The 21,603-nt window shown below is 44.7% G+C and overlaps 2 protein-coding genes across 3 annotated transcripts in view; both read right to left on the bottom strand.

Annotated features, from left to right (window-relative positions):
- Positions 1 to 20,989, bottom strand: part of VOPP1 (VOPP1 WW domain binding protein) — a 197,700-nt gene extending 176,711 nt beyond the window's left edge. For both annotated transcript variants that reach the window (XM_030551419.1, XM_030551424.1), the window contains exon 1: positions 20,915 to 20,989. The gene's annotated coding sequence lies outside the window, so the exon portion shown is untranslated. The remainder of the gene's footprint in view (positions 1 to 20,914) is intronic.
- Positions 1 to 20,992, bottom strand: part of BLVRA (biliverdin reductase A) — a 47,455-nt gene extending 26,463 nt beyond the window's left edge. Inside the window, exon 1 of the mRNA XM_030551414.1 lies at positions 20,915 to 20,992. The gene's annotated coding sequence lies outside the window, so the exon portion shown is untranslated. The remainder of the gene's footprint in view (positions 1 to 20,914) is intronic.
- Positions 20,993 to 21,603: the final 611 nt, after the last annotated feature.

Raw genomic sequence — 21,603 nt, 5'->3', positions numbered from 1 at the left:
CCAGAGAACAAGGTGTTTGAGATCCCAAAATAAGACACTCTTCCTTGAGGGGGCTCAGCAGTGGAATGAGCTACCAGAATGCATCAGTTCCCAAACTGGTGGCCCACAGAGTGCTGGAAGATTACAGGGAGCAGGCCCCAACACCCTTGCAAGTACCACAAGGGGCTGCAGCTGCTATTCCAGCCCATATGCTGAAGCAGCACACACAGAGAAGTTGTGCTGAAGCTCCGTGGACTTCTCACGGGTTGTCAGAAGATGAGTCCAACCCACTTACTGCCCAATACAAAGTGGGGGGGGGCAGGTTTGCATAAATTTCACTCATACATGTCAGTGTCCCTTCAATATACACACAGAAGTCCTATTAACATTGTGACAGAAACAGGCATGAACTAGAGGCTGAGGGAAGGGAAGAGGATACTCATGAGAGGGTCTGCTTCTAGACTCTCTCTCTCCTGGCCAAACTCACAGGTACCATGGGGAGTCTGATGTCACAGGATTTACAATAATGATTCAAGTATCAGAGAGGTAGCCATGTTAGTCTGGATCTGTAAAAAGTGACAAAAACGCCATGTGTCTGACGAAGAGGATGTTCACCCACGAAAGCTTATGCTCCAATACTTCTGTTAGTCAGTTAGGATTCAGAAACTTTCAGAGGCTCCAGCCATTCCTGTAACTAGAAGGAAACTGCTAAGTTTGTACAACTTGTGCCTGAACCACAAAACTCAAGAAGAATAAATTCTAAATATGTTACTGTAAAATCCAATATGTTACTGTAAATACCCTCAGCTAGATCCATGTACTAGGCACATGTCTTCTCTCTTCTCTACTGAACAATAAGGCTACTGGAGTTTAAGATTCTGTGATCTACATGTATAAGACATCCATGTTCATGTAACTGAACTTGTAATAATTTAGACTCCAATTAAGTACCTCCTGTTTCCCACTGATTGCTGACTTATTGTTAATGCAACTTCCAAACAAATAGCCTTCCTACTTTTCTCAAATAACTGAAGCACTATGCATCCACACACACATTTTTCGGACAATGTTATGCAAAGAAAAATTGTCACCTTAGCATCTAGTCAAAATCATGAGAGGACTAGTGGATAGGACAGTGTTTCCCAAACGGTGGGTCCCATTCCACCAGTGGGTGGCAGTAAAGTACTAGATGGGTTATAGGCCCCGTGTGGTGAAGAGGCCCTGCAGGGCATAGGGGCAGGATTAAAGAGCAAGGCCACCCTGCACTCACCTCACAGTGGTGGCTCCTATTCTTTGGGGATGGTCCCAGCTATCTGTTCTGGATGTTGCAACCTAGCGCTGCAATGCCATGCGCAAAGTCGCAATGCCACTCAGATTTGTCCCGGCTGCCCTGCTGTCATGATGGAAGGGTGGCCAGGCCAAACCTGAGTGAGTAGCATTGTGATCTCATTTGCCAGGCTATAATGCCCAGAATGGGGAGCCAGGCCTACCCCAACGGACAGGAGCTGCATTATGGGTTGAGTGTGGGGCAGGCTCACTCTCTAACCCCCTGCCTCCCTTCTGCACTGTACTAGGGGTGTAGTGCTGAGTCAAAAGGTACTACTGCAAGTTGTCAATGCACCCTCGGCAGGGCAAAGAGGAGGCAGCAGTGGCGAAGGACACTGGCCTATGAACACACCTCCCCACCCAATCTGGACCCACAAAAAAAAGAGACAAAATGCAGTTGGTGGGTCACCTTAGTAAAAGGCTTGGGAATCAATGCGATAGGTAAAGCCCTTCAAATCTGCGGATATCTGCTGACCACATTTGCAGATCAGATGCAGATACACATTTTGTATCCACACAGGGCTCTAGAGATAGGTCACTGGCCTAGGCGCTGTCCAAAGTTCTGCTGAAAAACCGGCCACTACTGTAATAAAAATAAAAATGGTCATTTTAAAATATTGTGTGTTAAAACCAGTTTCAGATAGTACAACTGCACCTGAGTGCCTCTGCCAATTTTGGGGGTTTTACCCCCGATTTCCTTTTTAGGAAGGCAATGTGGCCTACAGGATAGATCATGGATTGGGACTGAGGACACCAGGGTTCTATTCCTGGCTCTGCCACTGGCCTGTTGGGTGACTTTATACAAGGGGGAGGAACAGCTCAGTGGTTTGAGCATTGACCTGCTAAACCCAGGGTTGTGAGTTCAATCCTTGAGGGGACCATTTAGGGAAGTGGGGTAAAAATCTGACTGGGGATTGGTCCTGCTTTGAGCAGGGAGTTGGACTAGATGACCTTCTGAGGTCCCTTCCAACCCTAATCTTCTATGATTCTAAGTTACTTTGCCACTCTGTGCCTCAGTATCCCCAACTGATATGGAGCTTTGTTGTAAAGCACTGTGAAATTTACTGAAAAACCCTATACAAGAGCCAGATATTATTTTTAAAATGTTTGTTTTCCCTTTTGTTGTAGAAAATCCCACACAATCATTAGGGAAAACTGACTACAGCAAAGTTTTCATATTCAGATAAACTATTCAATTAGTACATTAAAATGCACAAAATAAAGAAACTGAAGAAACAGAGAAAATGTTTTTTCTGTCATCTTTCAGTTAACCTAATCATGAGCCCTGATCACGTATATACACAGAGGGTTAACTTTAAGCACAAGTAATCACATTGATATCACTGAGATTACTCATACGTGTATGTGTTCCACTAAGAAATAAAGGCCTTAGTTGACTCATCTGATAGATAATATCTGTTGTCTTCTGGTGCACTTAAGGTCATAGGATCCCAGCTCTGTGACAGACTGATCTACTTTGAGAATCCCCCAAAAGAAAGAACAAAACACTTTATTGCCAAGAACTGCAGAGTCCCCTTAAACATACTAACAAAGGGCCAGATTCTCCACTGGTGTAAATCAATGTAGTTCTATTGAAGTCAACAGAACAATGCCAACTTACTCCAGTTGAGGACCTGGCCCATATACTTGGCATAGTAGACAAGGTACTTGAATAGATTGCCGTTAGTCAGAAATCTGATTTTTTTTCCATTTTAAAAAAATCAAATTTAAAATTGTTTTATGTGAAAACATTCTCACTACTCCAATATAAATTATTTGTAGGGGAATGAGTTTGCTTTATGTTATGGCTCAGAGTTAAGGTGAAATGGGTCAGGTGAAGTTTTATATGTCAGTGTTGCCACTAAGGGAACGTGTATACACAGAATAAAGCTTGTGTATCTTGTTTGAATGACTAGGTAGCTAAGTCTACCACTACCCCAGGACACTTGGAATGAAACAATCTTTGTCTTCATTAACTTTCATAGAACTACTAACACTTGCAATTGCCAAAGAGAAGGGGGGAGGGGTAGGAAGGGAAAAGGAAAAAACTCTAACAATAGGGGTTATTCAAATCCCTCTCAATTTTAGAACCCCATATAGTTTTCAAATTGTTGGCCTACATAAAGCTTTAAGCTTTAGGTCAGCTACCAGATCTTACGTCTTGGTAGAAGTCTAGTTAGATTACAATTCAATGCTACAAGTCAGTTTGCTCATTCTGGTACATCACTCACTCCTTTATCTATTAGGCTACCTTCAGAAACTAAAGACATTGTCACATGTTACATCAGCCACAAGAGGGCGCCTTTAGAAGCCATATAAATCATAGAGTGAATTAAATATTTTATACATGGATTACAAAGATACTTAAAAAGTACATTCCATTCCGTACATCACTCCACATTATACTCACATGCTATTTTTAGAAGGTGCTATTTTATATATAAACAGGACAATTCAAAAGGAACCTCTGAATTTGCCTGGATTAAGTCTGAGCTCCTTAAAACATTTAGACTTGAGCAAGGAAACTGCAGTTTTGTATGCAAATCGAGTAGCCAGATAATCTAGTTTTCTTATTTTCATGGATAAATCAGAATTTTTGAGCACCCCAGAATTTGAGCATGAAATTTTGAGCTTAGGGGCTAGATTGACACTATCTTGAAAGCGTAAAAGATGAAAAAGAAAAATGATTCCACTGTACAGCTATATGCTCCCCTGCAGACTGCCATGCTTATCCTCATCAGCAGCCTATGCTATTACACTACAAAATTGCACCAAAAGGAACAGTTATAGTAATTATCCATCAAGTTTAGTCCGGTAGAGAGTGAAACAGAAGTTCTACATTGGCTCAAATTATTCCCACAACTACCAAAATTAAGAACATGAATAAAAAGAAAGTTAAAAAGAGAACATATTGCAATTCACAAACCACTTCCTTAGCTGTTCCTATTGACTTATTTAAAACAATATTAATATTCTGATAACTATCTCCTACATCCTGGGACAGACTAGGTAAAATAATTCTGCTATCTTATGCTATATGTTCATGCTACTTATTTTTCTTCCCTAAAATAACAGATCTCTCCTGTACTATAAGATAGACTGTTCTGTACTAATTGTCTAGTATACTTTTGCTTAAGGTCTGGCATTTTATGAACCACATTTTTGATTAAACTGCAGCCATACAAATTGCGGGCACATGCATTGTGAGCACAAGATTCATATTTGTATGTGAAAATGGACATTTTCTATATGCAACACCAGGTAACTGTAATGCCCAAAGGAGCCCTTACTTGCACAATTACCTGGTTGCATGTACAAATTCTCTCTGACTGGCACAAGGGTGTGTTTTCCATGCACAATATTGAGTGCATACATTTTGCTGGTGCTATTAAAAGGCAGCCAGCTTAGGAAATGTAGCCTAAAGATACTCTATAGCTCTGCCCTTGCAAGGTGAGATACTTCATTCTCTTTAAAGGTTCTTTTCCATTTTTAACTACAACATTCCTGTAACTGGACAAATGAGGACTGTAAGTTCAGTAAAAAGAAAGAGGTTGTACTGGCTCAGAGTGCTGCAATCCTGTGACTACTTAGCTAACAGCTAAAAAAACTTCTGAATACCCCATATATTCAGTGGTTAATACAGCCTTGCCCCCTGAAGCACCATTTTTAAAATCGCAATTTAAAATCTTTCTTCTCATTAGCTTATGACAAACTCTCTCTACAGAGCATTTGAGATATTGGATTGAAAGTACATTCTGCAAACATAAATTGTATTGTGTTATTTAAGTCATGCATATTGCAGCTAGGCATGAGGCCAGCCCTGATACTGGCGTCTACAAAACAAGTTTCATAAGTATATAATTATTTTTACTTATTAGACTTGCTAGCAATGGGAGACAGAAATGAGACATTGTAATACTGTGCTGTAATTATCTGCACTGCATATGGGTACTACTAGGTCATTGCTATTTTACAGAATCCTGCCTTAGATGTCTTAAGATGTAGCCTCAGTCCTCTCACACATGGTCAAGCTTCTATAGATTACATATGTAGCAGAACCACAGTGGTTCAAAATATGTAACTGGTATATGTGATGATCTCTAAAGCACTCCATTCATATTCACTTATTTTGCTTAGAATTAGATGGAGACAGCAGGGAAGCAGAATTTCCTAGCATTTCTTCCCATTCACCACTTTTCTCTTCTCCTATCCTTTCTCGTTCTCTCTTTCCGTACATGTTCACAAGTAGCTGGGCTTCATATTATGGTTCTATCTTTTTTTGTCAGCTTGTATTTCCACTTGCGGTCAAAGTCCATGCCTCTGTTCCAAGTATCATTTGATTAACCCTGTGGAGCCAGCTTTCCATTCACATTGTTTTGTGTAGGATGCTTTAAAAATGGTTAAAGAGCTACTTTCCTCCTAATCCTTTTAGAGATAGTTATGCTTATAGATCAGACTTTCTGGAGAGATCTATCAGCCCTACTTATGGGGGCTGGGGAGGGGGAGGAGTTAATTTAATGCTAGTGAAACATGCCAGGTTGTCAGTCCAGCAGAATGAAGACCTCTACCATAGGAATGGGACCGCATGGGCAGCAACCAATCGACCGGTCAATGACCCTCAATTCCAAACCTGCAGGTATCACCTTTAGAAGCGTGGGGGAGTGAGTGTTTTATTCGCCATGGACTTTCCTTTGTTCATGCTCCTATTCTCTTTGTTTCATTCAGATTCCAAACTCTTCAGGACAGGGACCACGTCTGTCCTTTTTCTAATCCCTGTGACAGCAGCAGGCGATGTTAAGGTTTATGCAAGGGCTCAGTTGTGTCTCTTCAGCACAGGCATGTGCTGAGGTGATATAGACACACTGTTTCCAGCGGAGCATACCCAATGCCGCACTCCTTTATGGATGTTGCATACTGCCTGCTGTGCGCCAATCCTCCTCTAAGGTGGGAGGTTGCACGAAGGGAGCAGAAATTTTGATCATTAACAGTTCATCTGTTCCAAATACATATTCCCAAGCTGAAATCATAGCTATGTGTTTTATAGGAGAGGGGATAGAGCAAGAATGAAGACTGGATCATCCAGCAGTTATCATAATCAGAGGGGCAGTGCTGCCTAATGGATGAAGGACTAGATGGGGACTCAAGGCCTGAGTTCTAATCTTGACTCTGACAGTGGTCCACTGGGTGACATTTGGCAAGACACTTCATCTCCCAGTGCCTCCATTACCCCATCTCTAAAATGGGAACAAAGGTACTCGCCTCATTTTAAAGCGCTTTGAGATCTACTGATGAAAAAAACTACATATTATCATCATCCCAAACGTGGCATAATTGGATAGGGCTCCAAACTAACTAAACTGCATGCATATAGGCTTCTCAGCAGCAATTTTACTACTAATTCTTTTGGGGTTTTTGTAACATCAAATTACATTGACTCCTTCTAGTATTTAGAATAGCAGGGTATAATCTTTCCTTAAATAGGCATTTCACAGTCATTTATAAAAAATAATGTATTCAACATGACCCTTCAGTTTTTCCAGAATATTCAGATTGGCAGTTTTATGCTTATACTAAGTATCTACATGAGTGCAATATGATTTATGTCAGAATTAGAGTATAGCCCCTGTTGTTGATAGAGTTAAATTTAAGAAGACCAAACCAATCAACTTCTATGTCCAGTTGCTTGTAAGTTGCTTTAAAATATAAAATTCCTTTCCGACTGAAAATTCACACGTGGCCTTTTTCCTTAAGGAAAATTTGAGCCAAATCAGTTGGGCTGTTTTTAAGTTAGAGTCGTGTGGAAAATACTCTGCCTTTCCCAGTTTTAAAATTTGTTCCTCCCATTTGCATGTAGAGAGGTAACTCCAAAATGGCCACATGTTAGAATTTGAAACTTGGCAGGTCACTCAAGAAGCAAGTCACTTGACTAAGGCTGAATTACAAGCAATCAAAATGTGGCTTTGGGGCATATGTCATACACAATACTAAGTATATTTTATATTAACTGGGCCTTGCTGTAGCTGGACAGCAGCAGTGCATGTTTCTCCTGGAAAACACACTGGATGCCTGTCGTTACTGATTTAACTGCACAAGCCTGGTGTCAAAGGCACACAGGACCACACAGGTGTTGCTCTGCACTTCACAGGATCAAGTCCGTGGCTAGCAATTCCTCCTGAGATCTCTGGGGGATTGCACTGAAGTACCTTCAGCTCCCACTGACTCCTATGAAACCACTTTGGAGAGGGCACACTGCATCTTGGAGAACTGGTCACCCCCTGGGTGGCAACGACATGCTTTCTAGTGGTTTGAGCAGGGGACTGGGAGTCATGTGTTCCAAGTGCTATTCTCAGCTCTGACACTTAGCTAGCGTATGACCTCAGGCAAATTACTCAGTCCCTGGGGCTCTGTTTCTCGATGTGTAAAATGGAAATACTATAGCTCAGTGGCTCTCAACTTTTCCAGACTACTGTACCCCTTCCAGGAATCTGATTTGTCTTGCATACTCCCAACTTACACCTCACTTGAAAACTACTTGCTTACAAAATCAGACATAAAAATACAAAAGTGTCACAAGACACTATCACTGAAAAATTGTTTACTTTCTAATTTTACCATATAATTATGAAATAAATCAACTGGGATATAAATATTGTACTTACATTTTGTTTTATAGGAGATAGAGCAGTATATACCAGTCACTGTCTGTATGAAATTTTAGTTTGCACTGATTTCACTAGTGCTTTTAATGTAGCCTGTTGTAAAACTAGGCAAATATCTAGATGATCTGATGTACCCCCTGGAAGATCTCTGCGTACCCCTGGTTGATAACCACTGCTATAGCTAACACAGTGGGAGAAGTACAAGAAAAAATGATTGCTTAGCTTTTTGTAACTGTTGTTCTTCGAGATGTGTTGTTCATGTCCATTCCATTGTAGGTGTGTGCATGCCCACATGCACAGTCACTGAAGATTTTTGCCTTAGCGGTATCTATAGGGCTGGCTCTGTTGACCCCTTCAGTGCCGCGCTCATGTGCTAGTATATCAAGTGCTGCTGGCCCTACATCAGAGGTGAAAGTAAACCGGTTTGGTCCGGTAGAGCGTACCGGCAAGAGCTGGTAAACAGCTGACCATACTGGCAGCGGGCAGCTCCCCCAGGCTAGCAATTTAAAAGGATCCTTGGCTCCTGGCAGCAACCGGAGCCCCTGGCCCTTTAAATCACTGCCAGAGCCCCCAGGCTCCCAGCTGCGGCCACAACTACTGCTACCATTGGGCTCTGGCGGCGATTTAAAGGGCCCTGCGATTTAAAGGCCCCGCCCCTTCCAGTTGAGCCCCCTCCCTTGATCAGGACCCAGCCCTGCGTACCAGTAAGTCCCTTAAGTTACTTTCACTCCTGCCCTACGCCCTCTCAGTTCCTTCTTGCTGACAACTCTGACAGAGGGGCAGGTAATGGAATGAACATGAGCAACACACCTAGAAGAACAACTGTTAAAAAAGGTGAGTAACTGTTTTTTCTTTTTCGAGTGCTTGCTTATGTCGATTCCATTGTAGGTGACTCACAAGCTCCTTGGAGGCGGGGTCAGAGTTCACAACCTCACAGATTGTAGCAGTGCTCTGCCAAAGCCAGCATCTTCTCAAACTTATTGGGTCAGCGCATAATGTGATGCCAACATGTGGATGAACAACCAGGTCGCGGCCCAACAGATCTCTTGTATCGGCACCTGTGCCAGGAAGGCTGCCAATAATGCCTGTGCCCTAGTCAAGTGAGCCACCACAATTGCTGGAGGGGGAAGCTTAGCCAGCTCATAGCAGTAGCAGATGTAGGCTGTGATCCAGGACGAGATTCTCTGAGTGGACACTGGGTGACCTCTCATCCTATCTGCCACTGCCATGAATAGCTGCATTGACTTATGGAATGGCTTCGGTCTATCTATGTAGAAAGCCAGCGCACTTCTGACGTCCAGGGTGCATAGCCTCTGCTCCTCATCCGATGCTTAGGACAGAGGACGGGTACAAATATATCCTGGGCAGTATGAAACTGGGTCACAACCTTGGGCAAAAATGCCAGTTGTGGGCACAGCTGAACTCTGCCCTTGAAGAAGGCCTTGTAGGGCAGTTCCGAAGTGAGTGCCCTGAACTCTGACACCCAATGGGCCAACGTCATAGCGACCAGGAAAGAAACCTTCCAGGAGAGGAGTAAGAGGGAGCAGGAAGCCAAGGGTTTGAAGGGAGAATCCATAAGCCTAGACAGCACAAGATTCAGCTCCCATGATGGGACTGATTCCTGGATGTGCAGGTATAGACGCTCCAGTCCTTTCAAAAACCGTGGTCATGGGGTGGGCGAAGAGGGACCTACCCTGGACGGGGGATGTAACGTTGAGATGGACCATGACTGAAGAAAGGGACAACCCTTGAAGCTTAAAATGCAGCAAGTAGTCCAGGATAACCTGCAGCAAAGCCTGCTCGGCCCTAATGTTCTGAGGCCCAATATTTGAATCTTTTCCATTTTGCCAGGTAGGTTGCCCTGGTCGAGGGTTTCCTGCTGCCGAACAAAACTTGCTGAACACTGGCCAAACATACTTTTTCGTCCACGTTCAGCCATGTAACAGCCAAACTGTCAGGTGCAGCACCGCCAGGTTCGGATGCAGCAGGCTGCCGTGGTTCTGCGACAGCAGATCTTGTCGAAGAGGCAGTGGAAGAGGGATAGCTACCAGCAAGTCCAACAGCACGCCTAACCAGTGTTGACAGGGGGACACAGGGGCCATGAGGTGAACTCTTGCCCTGTCCAGCTTGACTCTGTAGGGTACAGACCCCAGCTATTATGTCCAGGACCCAATGGTCTGACGTAATCTGCAACCAGGCTGAGTGGTAGGGAAAAAGGTGGTTGAAGAAAGGTAGCAGTGGATCTGGGGAATTGGCCGGGGCGTCGCTCTTGATCGTGCCATCAGTATGAGTGCTTCTGCACTGCCAAATGTTTAGCCTGGCTACTCTGCACAGGTGAGCGGGAGGAAGAAGGGCAGCGACAACCAAACGTAGTGTCCCTGTCCCTTCTCCTGGCAGATCCGAAATGAAGTTGCCACGACGTTGGCAGTTGGGGGTGGCTGCAATGGCTTATGCACTGACTGCGGCATATGGATGCCCAGTAAATGGAGATTGGCTTCGGTGTCATTTATCCCGTGCAGCCTCACAGCCATTTGATCGGAAAACGGACCATTCCCGCCAAAAGGAAAGTCCTGAATGGAGGTCTGCATCTCCAGGGAGAGTCCAGCAGTTTGAAGCCAGGAGCTGTGCCTCATCACCACTGCGGACGCCACCAACCTGGCCGCTGAGTCCACTGCATCCCACGCCACTCACAGGGGCAGCAGGCCGCTGAGGTCCCTGCACCAGGGTGACAAATTTCTGGGCCTGATCTTGTGGGAGGGACTCCTTAAATTTATGGTGATTGTGTCATAAATTGGTGATATAATGGCCCAGGAGGGCCTCGGTGTTACCCAGCCGAAACTATAGACTTGCAGTGAAGTTTTTCTTCCAAACATGTCCAGCCGCTTGGACTCCTTATCTCTTGGGGTGGAACAGGAGTGCCCCTACTTCTCCATCTCATTGGCAGTGGAAACTACCAGCGAGCCAAGAGGAGGGTGAGTATAAAGATATTCAAAACTTTTGGCTGGGACAAAGTCCTTTTTCTCGGCCTGTTTTGAGGTGGGAGGGATGAAGAAGGATGTCTGCCAAATGGCTGTGGCAATTTCGAGGATCCTTTTGTGCACTGGTACTGAGATAAGGATAGAGGTTGAGGCTGACAGGACGTTGAATAGAGTGTCCTCCTGTTCAGCCATCTCCTCCACTTGTAGGCCCAGGTTGTTGGACACCTGCCAGTAAGGCCTAGTGGTTCTTAAAGTCATCAGGCAGGCTGGCACTAGAAGCGCCTGTGATTGCCTCGTTGGGGGAGGACAAAGGGCTGTTCCTCCTCTGCTAGGGAGGATGGCTTGGGGGTAGGCACAGCCTCTTGAGACTCGGCCACCAGGTATGCCTCCAGTACCAGGCCCGGGTGGCCACTGTTTTGTGGTGCTGGCGGCCAACAAATGTACTGAAGAGGGCATTGCTATGACTGGGACCCCCCAGGCATTCTAACATTGCCCCTGAGCAGGCCACTGCCCTGCTGCCACCAACGCTGGCTCACACGCCCAATCTCGCCACTGAAGTTGAGGTGATGGGCTGAACCGGCCCTTGGTTCTGGAGGAGCCCCCTTCCAGAGACCACGGTGGGGCTGTTGAGGCCTGGGTCTGCCTAGAGACCACTGACACCGGAAACCAGTGCCCTGCCCGAGGGGACTGGTACCGACCGTGCGGCAGGCAGGTCTGGTGCCGAGGAGGTTGGAGGCGTGAAGGAGATCATTCCCACAGTGTCAGTGACCAGGATAGGCGCCGGGACGATGAACTTCAGGATGACGATCGGTATCAGTAATAGAGGGACTAGCACCTCCTTCTCAGTGAGCCGCATTGACACGATGGCCACCACAACCTGGAGCCGGTGAACGACGGTAAGTCCATGCTGATCTCGATGATGGCACTGGTGACTGTGGATATAAAGGTGGAGAGTGCACCATCGTCTCGAGGAATTGGTGGCACTCCATCGCTCCTTCAGGAGCCTTATTAGCTGGCTTGCCCTTTTGGGGAGCCTCAGCCTCAGCCTGAGGCACTGGTAGTGCTGGTTGTGTGGGTGGAGGTCTGTGCTCCTTTGATGCCTAGGCTCTTGAAGGCATTGGTGCCAGCAGGGGAGTCGGTCCAGCCCTGCTCACAGGAGTCAGAGAAGGACCTTTTGCAGGCTGATGGCCCCGACCAGAAAGGGCCGACCGCGGGGCTCCGCGGTAGGCAGGCAGTTCAGGGCAGGCTCTTTGCTTACTGCTGACTGGCCCTTTTTTGCTGGGGGGCTGTGCTTCTTAGACCTCTTCTTTGGCACCAGCGAGATAGAGCGGTGCTGCGTGGGCCCCTGGTGATGGTGGTGCACTTTGCACCAATGCGGAGGTGCTTGGAGACTCATGCTGGGATGGCTCGGACGTCAAGCAGAGGGCGGACTCCATAAGAAGGGCTCTGAGCCTAATGTCTCTCTCCTTTTTTGTGCGAGGCCGAAAGTTTTTACAAATCCGGCACCTCTCTTTAACGTGTGCTCCCCCCAGGCACTTGACACAGCTGCCATGGGGGTCATTATCAGGCATAGCCTGTTACAGGATTCTCAGGGCTTAAATCCCAGAGACTGGGCCATGCCCCACTGGGGGCAAAGTCCCTGCTAGGACCTAACTACTAACACTAACTACTACAATAAACAAATACTTAACACTAAAGGTAACTATGTACAAAGCCTAAAGGCACAGAGTCCAAGATAAGAAAAATTGCAAGTCCTCCACAAGTAAAGAAAGGCGCTCTAACTGACCAGCATGGGCAGTAAGTACGAACTGAGAGGGCATAGGGCTGGCAGCACCTTATATACTGTGCATAAGCGTGGCATTCAAGGGGGTGACACAGTTGGCCCTACCGATACCGTGAAGACAGAAATCTCCAATGATCGCGCACATGGGCACACGTACACCTACAATGGAATCAACATGAGCAAGCACGCAAAAAAGTTGTGATGCTTAATCAATTATTGAACTTTAAAATTAGGTGAAAGGTGCTTAAAGCCTCAGATGGAGGAACTAATTTGCTACCATCCTGCATCTTGTGCAGACATTTACTTCAGTGCAAAGTGGATGTAAAGCTCTATCAAACTGAAGAAGAGCTCTGTGTGGCTCAAAAGCTTGTCTCTCCCAAGAGAAGTTGGTCCAGTAAAAGACATTACCTCACCCACCATTTTATATTGGCATAAATGATCACATAAGACAAAGAGCAACAGAGAAAGAGGACTAGGTGATCTTGTTTGAATCAATCAAACCTTCCTCAAGCCTTTTGAGATGCTTTGTCAGAAGGCACTAAAGAAGTGCAAGGTATTATTTAACGACACAATTGTCTTTGCCAGTTAAGCTTCTGTTACCTAAAACAAACTACGACCTCTGCAGTCTGCTAAATGTTAGCAGCTCTATTGCTAAAGCTGACTTACTGACTCATTCAGAGGCATTTCCCATGTCCTTTACAGCTTGTCCTGTAATAGCGAGAAAGAAATTTCTGCCCCTGCTTCAGCTTTATTTTGCTGTCTCCCTCATTCCTTGTTTGTATGAGGCACATGTCTCACAATACGGGCTAAAATTTTTCCCAGACTTCATGAATAATCGAGTTTCCCCAAGATGAGCCATAAGGATTTAAGGGTTTACTCCTGTTTAGTTCAGTCCAGCTGTCGGAAAGGCTAACAGCATTTAAAAAAAAACAAACAGTAGAACACAGGAAGACAGGACATACATCTCTTTTGTAAACTGCACTTCCTCTCACGCACCCTCCCTCCCACACACCTCTTTTTCCTCCCATTAGTGGCAGCCATTTTGATGAAAAGTGAGAGTCTTTGTGACAGACGTGTGGAAACCCAAAGGAAGAGACCGAACAAATGTGCGGCCTGGTGTAGCAGGGATTTCAGGGCCAGGCAAAGGAAACGTTGAGTCTATTTCTGTAATGTGGTGAGCCTCTGCACTGACTTCACTGGGAGCTGAGGAGACTCGGCAGCTGTCAGGAGCTGATCACCACCTTGCAGGATCAAGCCATTCAAGTTTAAAAAGTGCTTCACAGTTAAAGGGCCATGCTGGGGAAAAATGTTAAGGTGCCCTGTCCCAGCAACAGTTCTGACAGCCATTGTCTCCACTTGGGTATGCTCTGGGAAGCACAAAGGGACGACAACTCTTCCTTCAAAGAGGTGCCGCAGATGCTTCCCTAGGTTCTCACCCCAGTGCAGAGGGAGCAAGACCATGGCAGTGCTGTTTTAGGTGCAGCTTCACAGAATCTTGTGCTTAGGGCAGTGAAAGGACCATATTGTCCCCAGCCTCTGAGCAGGGACATACATAGAAAGGAGGGGATGCGGTTCCTCTTCTCCCCTTGCAAAGTGACAGAAGACCAGACACAATCCAGCCCCAACGTTATTGTTGCGATCATTATAGCAAACACTACAAAAGTAGACAGATGTTTTTATGGTTTCTTCGACTACACTCTCCTTCTGACATTATCGCAAATACAGTATTATTATTTTAAAGCAAGCTGGTTGTACCAGGAGTGGCGCAGGAACACCAGTCAGAATAACACTATTTTCAAACCACATTCCACCGATTATTCAAGGTGACAAAGCTTATTTATTGGCACTTAGCTGCTAAGGTTATGGGTTCATTAGCAATACCACCACTACATAGATGGGAATACTTCTTACCTTTGAAAATGCTATGCTAAGCAGAGCACCAGCAGTTTTTTCTTTAATATGGAGGATAACAAATGCAAGATATGCTTCCAATCATGATTATTGGTTCCTTACTGCTATTTAAGAAGGTTACAAATCACAAATGAATAATGCCTTAAGGCCAAAATTCTCAACAGTGGCCAGAGATATTGGCTACCTCAATGTTTGGATGAGACAGCTTAGACCTGATTTTTGGATGTGTTGTGTTTGTGAGGTCTTCAATTGGGAGTTTTGGGTGCTCAACACTTTCGAAAGTCTGGCCCAAGGTGCCTTGAGTTGGGCACCTAAGAACTGAGGCACACAAAATCTGTGGCCACCTTTGAAAATGTGATTGCAAATAATATGAACATTGAAAACACAGCCCAAACAAATGCATGCAACCCCACAGCACTTACAATCAGCGGCCTCAACCATGTTAAAATTTACATACCAGCTGAGTTGTGTAACACTATTTGTGGCATTCAAGCTCCTGGTGCATTTCCCAAGAATACATGTAATATGGCACCTCTGGCATGTTTAGAGACCTATGGGGCTGACCTGAGAGTCATATTGGCATTTAAAAAAAAACAAACAACCTGATCTACAGCAATTTAACAATCTGGCTGAGTTCCTGTACAAACCACTTCATACCAAATGCTACCAAATCTTTATTCATAGTAGATAAACAAATGTATAGACTATGGGCCAAATCATTCTTGGCTTATTCATACAAAGAGGTTCACTGAGAACAATGAAAGTTGTAAGACATACAGAATTTGGTTCTCTCTGAATGAAAACTCATCAAAAGGGTTATGCTACTGGAGTAAGAGAGTGGACAATATAGTGGTTACCACTTGGTGCCATTGGAAGAGTGCATATTCTAACACAGAACACATTATTCTGTAGCCCTGACCTTTCCCCCTCATTTGCCCCTTTCTATGCTTCACTGAAGTGCCAAAGCAGAATCTTTTAGTCTGAGTAGCAATAATCCACCCACCAGGTCATAGTCTGCTCAGGTGTTAAGACCATATGAATGTTATTCACATGCTAATATTCAAAAGAGCCTGGGAACAATTAAAACAGTTTAACAAAAGCATAGTGCACAGGCCCACCTTATTCTCTTTTCAAATAGGAAAATGTATTTATTCCACAGCTATGCATTTCTAGAATGTGGGTGCCTGGAATTCTGGAGCTCTTGGTTTTCCTGGACCATGCTTGGTGTATACGTCACCACTGTCTAGATTCTGAGCTCTTCATGGACGAGACTTTGTCTTTATGCTTGTCTGTAAAGAGACTTACATACTTCCAGCACTCTAAAAGTAATTAATAAGGACATAGAGGTGATGATTTGATTAGCCTTTTCCACCTCTAATTTCTATGAACCTGGGATTTAATTCCTATGAAAAGTCTGTCCTCTACATATTGACATGTGCCCTTAAGAATGAGCATACAAAAGAATTCTGCTGATTCATAAAGGCATACTGTTCACTCTTTCAGCTAAGTGGGCAGTGAGTACTTCTGAAAAATGTCAATAAGTTAGCTTGATGAAACGTAAAAGAGCAAACCAGAGTGGTTCTAAATCCACCACCAAATGCCAGATTAAAAGTCCTCCAATCCCATTCCTGTATGCTATGTTCTACTAGCAAAGGTGTAGACTTTTTAAAGCGTGGGGAGGGGTTCTCCCCACAACTCCGCCCCAGGCCCCACCCCCACTTCACCCCTTCTTCAAAGGCCCCATCCCCACCCTGCCTCTTCCTGCCCCCTTCTCCTCCAGCGCCTCCTGCACGTCATGGAACGGCTGATCGCCGCGAGCAGGGGGAGCTGATCAGCGGGGTCACCAAAGAGGAGCTGATAGGAGGGCTGCTGGTGGGTGCTAAGCGCCCATTTTTTTTCCCCATGAGTGCTCCATCCATGAAGCACCCATGGAATCGGTGCCTATGCCTACTGGAGTCAGTGGAAAACTGTTTAAATACCAGAATAATGGCAGTAATAAGGCTTTGATCCTGTAACAGGATCCACGCACCAGATCCCTGCACGGAGCCCCTTGGTCTTCAGTGGATCAGCTTGGAGGACTGGGGCCTATGTTTGTCCATAAAGCACCTTATATCCTGCACCACACCTTTAGCTCATCTATTCTTACGCTAGGTTTCTTGGGTTTTCTTTCCTTCTTTAACAATCTTATATTCTCCCTTTAGCTTTTCATCCATGGGGGGGGGGAGGGAAGGGAGGGAGGAAGAAGAGAACTGCAGGAACAAAAATTATACCCCTATGAGGAAAGGAAGGAATTATTTAAAAGTGAAAACAACAGCTAAAGACAGAACACCAACTGAGTCAAGAAGTGGTAGAGGGCAGGGTTCTTTACAGACAAGTGCAACCCTTAATTTGGAACTTAATGTGTAGTTACCATGTTAACGGGAACATTAAACATGTCTTAGGTTGGCTGAACTATTTGGTTAAAACATATATATAATTTAGAAATTTTTTTTTTAAATCTAAATTATTCTTCGTTATATTTGCCTTTTTAAAAAAAATTCATTCCACTCAAAAAATGAGACCAGATTGGTCAGTTTCATATTTTTTCTACAAAACCCATTAAAAATAAATTGTAAATGTGGGGCCTTAACGCCTGACAACATGACTTGGAATTTAAGGCTTGATCCTTAATTGCTAAATAATACGCTTTTAATTGCCTTAGGTCTTCTAAGCTACAGTAGACCATACATATCTGCAATATGCAATTTTGAAAGTAGTAAATAACAGGAAGATAAGCAGAAAAGGTAAGAAAGAGAGAGAAGAAAAGAGATTCTCCTTAGTGATTCCATGCAATGTGCTCTGCCCCTCCTCTAGGAATAGCATGCACTAAAACAATTCCCTACTGAAGCCTCCTGTTGATCCCAAACATTCTCTGGATTCATCTCTTTAAGAAACTACTAGGGTTGGTCTAGGAAAAAGAAATTAATTTCAAAACCAATCACACGTGAACATGAACAGGGCAAGTTCCCAAACAGACTTGCTCTCAAGTGGAAAGGAAGTTTCCCTGTCCCAAAGTAAAGGTAATTTTAATGGCAAATTAATAAATATTATAGGCAGTGATGCCTATGGTTAAGGTTGCCTGACTCTTCACATTACAAGATCCTGTTTGCAGTTGCTTACAACTTAAATCATTTGGGCAAAAATTTTCTGTGCTGGGTGTCGGCCTCAGGTTGAGTCTTTTAGGGAAGTTTTCAGCTAAAATACTTCAGCCAGTTCCAGGAAGGTAGTTAGTGAAAAATACATTATTCTGCCCATGTTAAAAAAAAAAAAAGTGAAAACTTCATACAACTGTTATGTTGAGAAGCTCTAGCACGTTGGCACTCTACACCAGTGGTCTCAACCTATTTGCCATCGTGGGCCACATATATAGCTCTCTGTGTGTTATGTGGGCCACAGCCACACAATATATATATACTATCTGTATGGCCCTGAGACTGGCACATGGGCTGCAGCTGTGTGCTGATTGGGCAGCAAGTTACCCACGGGTTGAGAACCACTGCTCTACACATATGCCAAAGAGTGACATTTAATGCTACCAAATTCGTGGCCATGAAAAACGTGCCACGGACAGTGAAATCTTTTGTGTGCTTTTACCCTATACTACATAGATTTCATGGGGAGACCAGCATTTCTCAAATTGGGAGTCCTGATACAACAAAGGAGGTGCAGGGGGACGGTTGCACAGTTATTTTAGGGGGGGGTTGTGGTATTGCCACTCTTACTGCTGTGCTGCCTTCAGCGCTGGATAGCCAGAGAGCAGCTGATGTTGGCTGGACACCCAACTCTGAAGGCAGAACCCTGCCAGCAGCAGCACAGAAGTAAGGGTAACAATACCATACCATGCCACCCTTACTTCGGCACTGCTGCCTTCAGAGCTGGGCGGCTGAGGGTCCAGCTCTGCAGATAGCAGCACAAAAGTAAGGGTGGCAATCCCATCCCATCCCATCCTTACTTCAGCACTGCCTCTGGTGACGGCGCTGCCTTCAGACCTGGGATCTCGGCCAGCAGCCACTCTCCAGCCGCCCAACTCTGAAGGTAGCACTGTTGCCAGAAGCAGTGCAGAAGTAAGGGTAGCAGTACCACAACCCCCCCTACAATAACCCTGTGACCCTCCCCCCAACTCCTTTTTGGGTCAAGATCCTTACAATTACACCACCATGACATTTCAGATTTAAATAGCTGAAATAATGACATTTTTTAAATCCCATGTCCGTGAAATTGACCAAAATGGACGATGAATTTGGTAGGGCCCTAGACATAGTCTATGTTGTATAACATTTTTAGTAACTTTGATTTTTTAATTATGTTGGTTATTTCTCTGGCTACAATTTTATAATACATTATCTGTTGCTTTTTACTTTGTGTGGGTTTTAACTCTGTATTCCTGATGTGTGAAATAAAGAGTCAACTTATTTCCTTTTTCCATCATATTTATCTAAGCACACCAAAAAGATATGCAAACCCATATTTATTAATCTTGGCATTTGTGCTGTTCAGTGTTAGCATCTATAACACAGAAGCAGGATAGGGCACCTGCAACGCCCACTGCCTGTCCTGGCATCAGGATATTAATCTGGCACTACATAAGGTGAGCTAGTGCAGTAGTGTTGCAAGTCTCATTTTGTAGTGCTGTCTTCTGCCTTTCGTACCTGTTGACAATCTGTTCAATAAGCTATTGGCTCTAGTTAATACTAATTAGCTATCCAGTTTTGGACAACTGCTAAGGTAAAGTGCAGTTATCTAGTTTGGCCCTTGGGATATTTCACAAAGGATCCCAGTCTCCATGTTTTCTGCCTCTAAAGAGGCGACAACCAAAATCAAAGTTCAGAATATAACACCTACATAACCTATGTAACCAGAGAAAATAAAGACTTTTCCTCTATTTCTTCCAAAGTTAGTCCAGAAAAAAATTATTTAGGCCTCAGTCCTGCAAAACTGTGCATGCATGTTATCTCACTGAAGTCAATGGAACTCGCTACTCTTGTGTGTAAGCATTTGAAGGGACAGGGCCTTACAGTGTAACCTGGAATGGATGTTGGTGGTAGTGAATGCACACACTGTGAGGGGATATACCACCTCTCTCAATTTAAATAGAAAGTAGAAGCAAAATGGCACATTTTTTGCTATCCAAATTGAGTTATTTAAATCTGATTTTTATGAAGTCTTTGAATTTTAGCTATTGAATGTATTTTTTAAAAAAGGAGAGGAAGATCTTGTGACTAAAGCATAGGACTGAGAACTAGGTCTGTATTCTGTTACTGACTCTGTCAAAGACTTCCCATGCGATGTCAAGTATGGTATTTAATGTCTCTGAGCTTCACTTTCTTCCTGTGTAAATTGGGGAGCTGCCTTCACAGACATGTTGTAAACCTTCATTTATTAAAGTTTTGTGGCATACTTTGAGATTCTTGAGCGAAAGGGTCAACCAAAGTGCAAATCAATATAAAAATGACTGCATATTCTTTCTACATTCCACTTAAATTTGAGAATGTAATAAAAGAACCACACTTCACACAGCTAGACGGCTTTTCATCTGACGATCTCCCAGTGCTTCATAAAATAAGTTAAGTCTCACAAGACTTAGACCGGGTAGTATTATTATCCCCATTTTACATATGGGTAAGTATAGAGGCAGTAAGGTTAATTTGCCTGCTTTTTACTTATGCTAAGCACCTGCAGCTGCCTCTGACTTCAAGAGATTTCTGGGAGCTCAGCAACTCTGTGGCCAAGGTCAGATGCTACTAAGAGGAATAGAATCCAGGAAACTTGACTCACCACATCCTATTCTATCACACTCCACTCCTTCTGAATGATACACTCTTTTAAACTACTAATTACTATGAAAGATAATATTCCTTTCCACTTCCAGAGGGCACTGGATCACAGTTTTTCCAACCAAGCTCACGCTCTATCCTTTTTAAAAATTACCCTGTGTTTTTTGGTTTCCTTTTTGCAGTGTGCATGAGGATTACAAAGTTCAGAGCTCTGGTTTTAGCCCTTTGAATTGCTAAGTTTTGGTGGCTGGGATAAAATAAGCAGCATGAGCTACACTTATAGCCTCCTAGCCTCCCATCCAAAAACCCAAACATGGAACACTATATGGTGGCAATGACAAACAATTTTGGGGAGGGCAGGGACGGCATAATCAACAACCCCCAGCATCCTAAGGATGTTAACGGGCCTGAATTAACACTGCCACCCTCTTTAGTTAACCGAGGAGGGACGAGATCTTTGCTTACCCCTCTGTAGTTCGCTGCAGAACCTGTTTACACAACCAACTCTCCAGCTCCAGCGTATCAGAGTGCGGCTCCCACTCTCCCCTTACACAACCCCTGCTGCCAGCGAGGCACCGCCCCTTTGCCCGGCGTCTGAAAGAAGCAAGGGCGGGCTGAAAGGGTGAAGCGAGAGGGTGACATGTTGGGTAGGAGCCAGCGAAGGAGCAATCGGTGCGGAACGGGGACAAGCGGAATCACTTCAGCAGGGGCTGCTGGAAACCGCTGCGCTCTGGGACTCCTTTAAGTTGCAGAGGAGACACGGTGTGCAAGGGGAAGGCACGTGGGGAGTGTAGCTGATGGGGCCGAAGGCAATGGGAGCATGAGCGAGCCCTGCCCAGCTTAGGCTGGCACATCCTCCCCCTCGACTGAGCAAACTCAACCCTGCCCTGCATTGTGCGGGCATGTGCCTTCTACAGGAGCCTGTGCAAACCCATCTGAACCCTGTAATGCCTGACCCAGGCTGGCTGCGGGCAGGCTCTGCAGTAGCCTGTGCAAGCCCAGTTCTGCGATGCCTTACTCAGGCTGCATCTGCAGAACCTGTGCTTGCCCACCCTAGACAGTGGTGCCAGTCCACGGGCACCTGAGCAAAGCCAGCAGTACTATTGCTGGGATATCACAACCTCTGAAACTGCAAACCCAGTTCAGCCCAGCTG

This window comes from Gopherus evgoodei, chromosome 2 (assembly GCF_007399415.2).
Source record: "Gopherus evgoodei ecotype Sinaloan lineage chromosome 2, rGopEvg1_v1.p, whole genome shotgun sequence".
Lineage (NCBI taxonomy): Eukaryota > Metazoa > Chordata > Testudines > Testudinidae > Gopherus > Gopherus evgoodei.
This window is presented reverse-complemented; position numbering and strand designations above follow the sequence as displayed.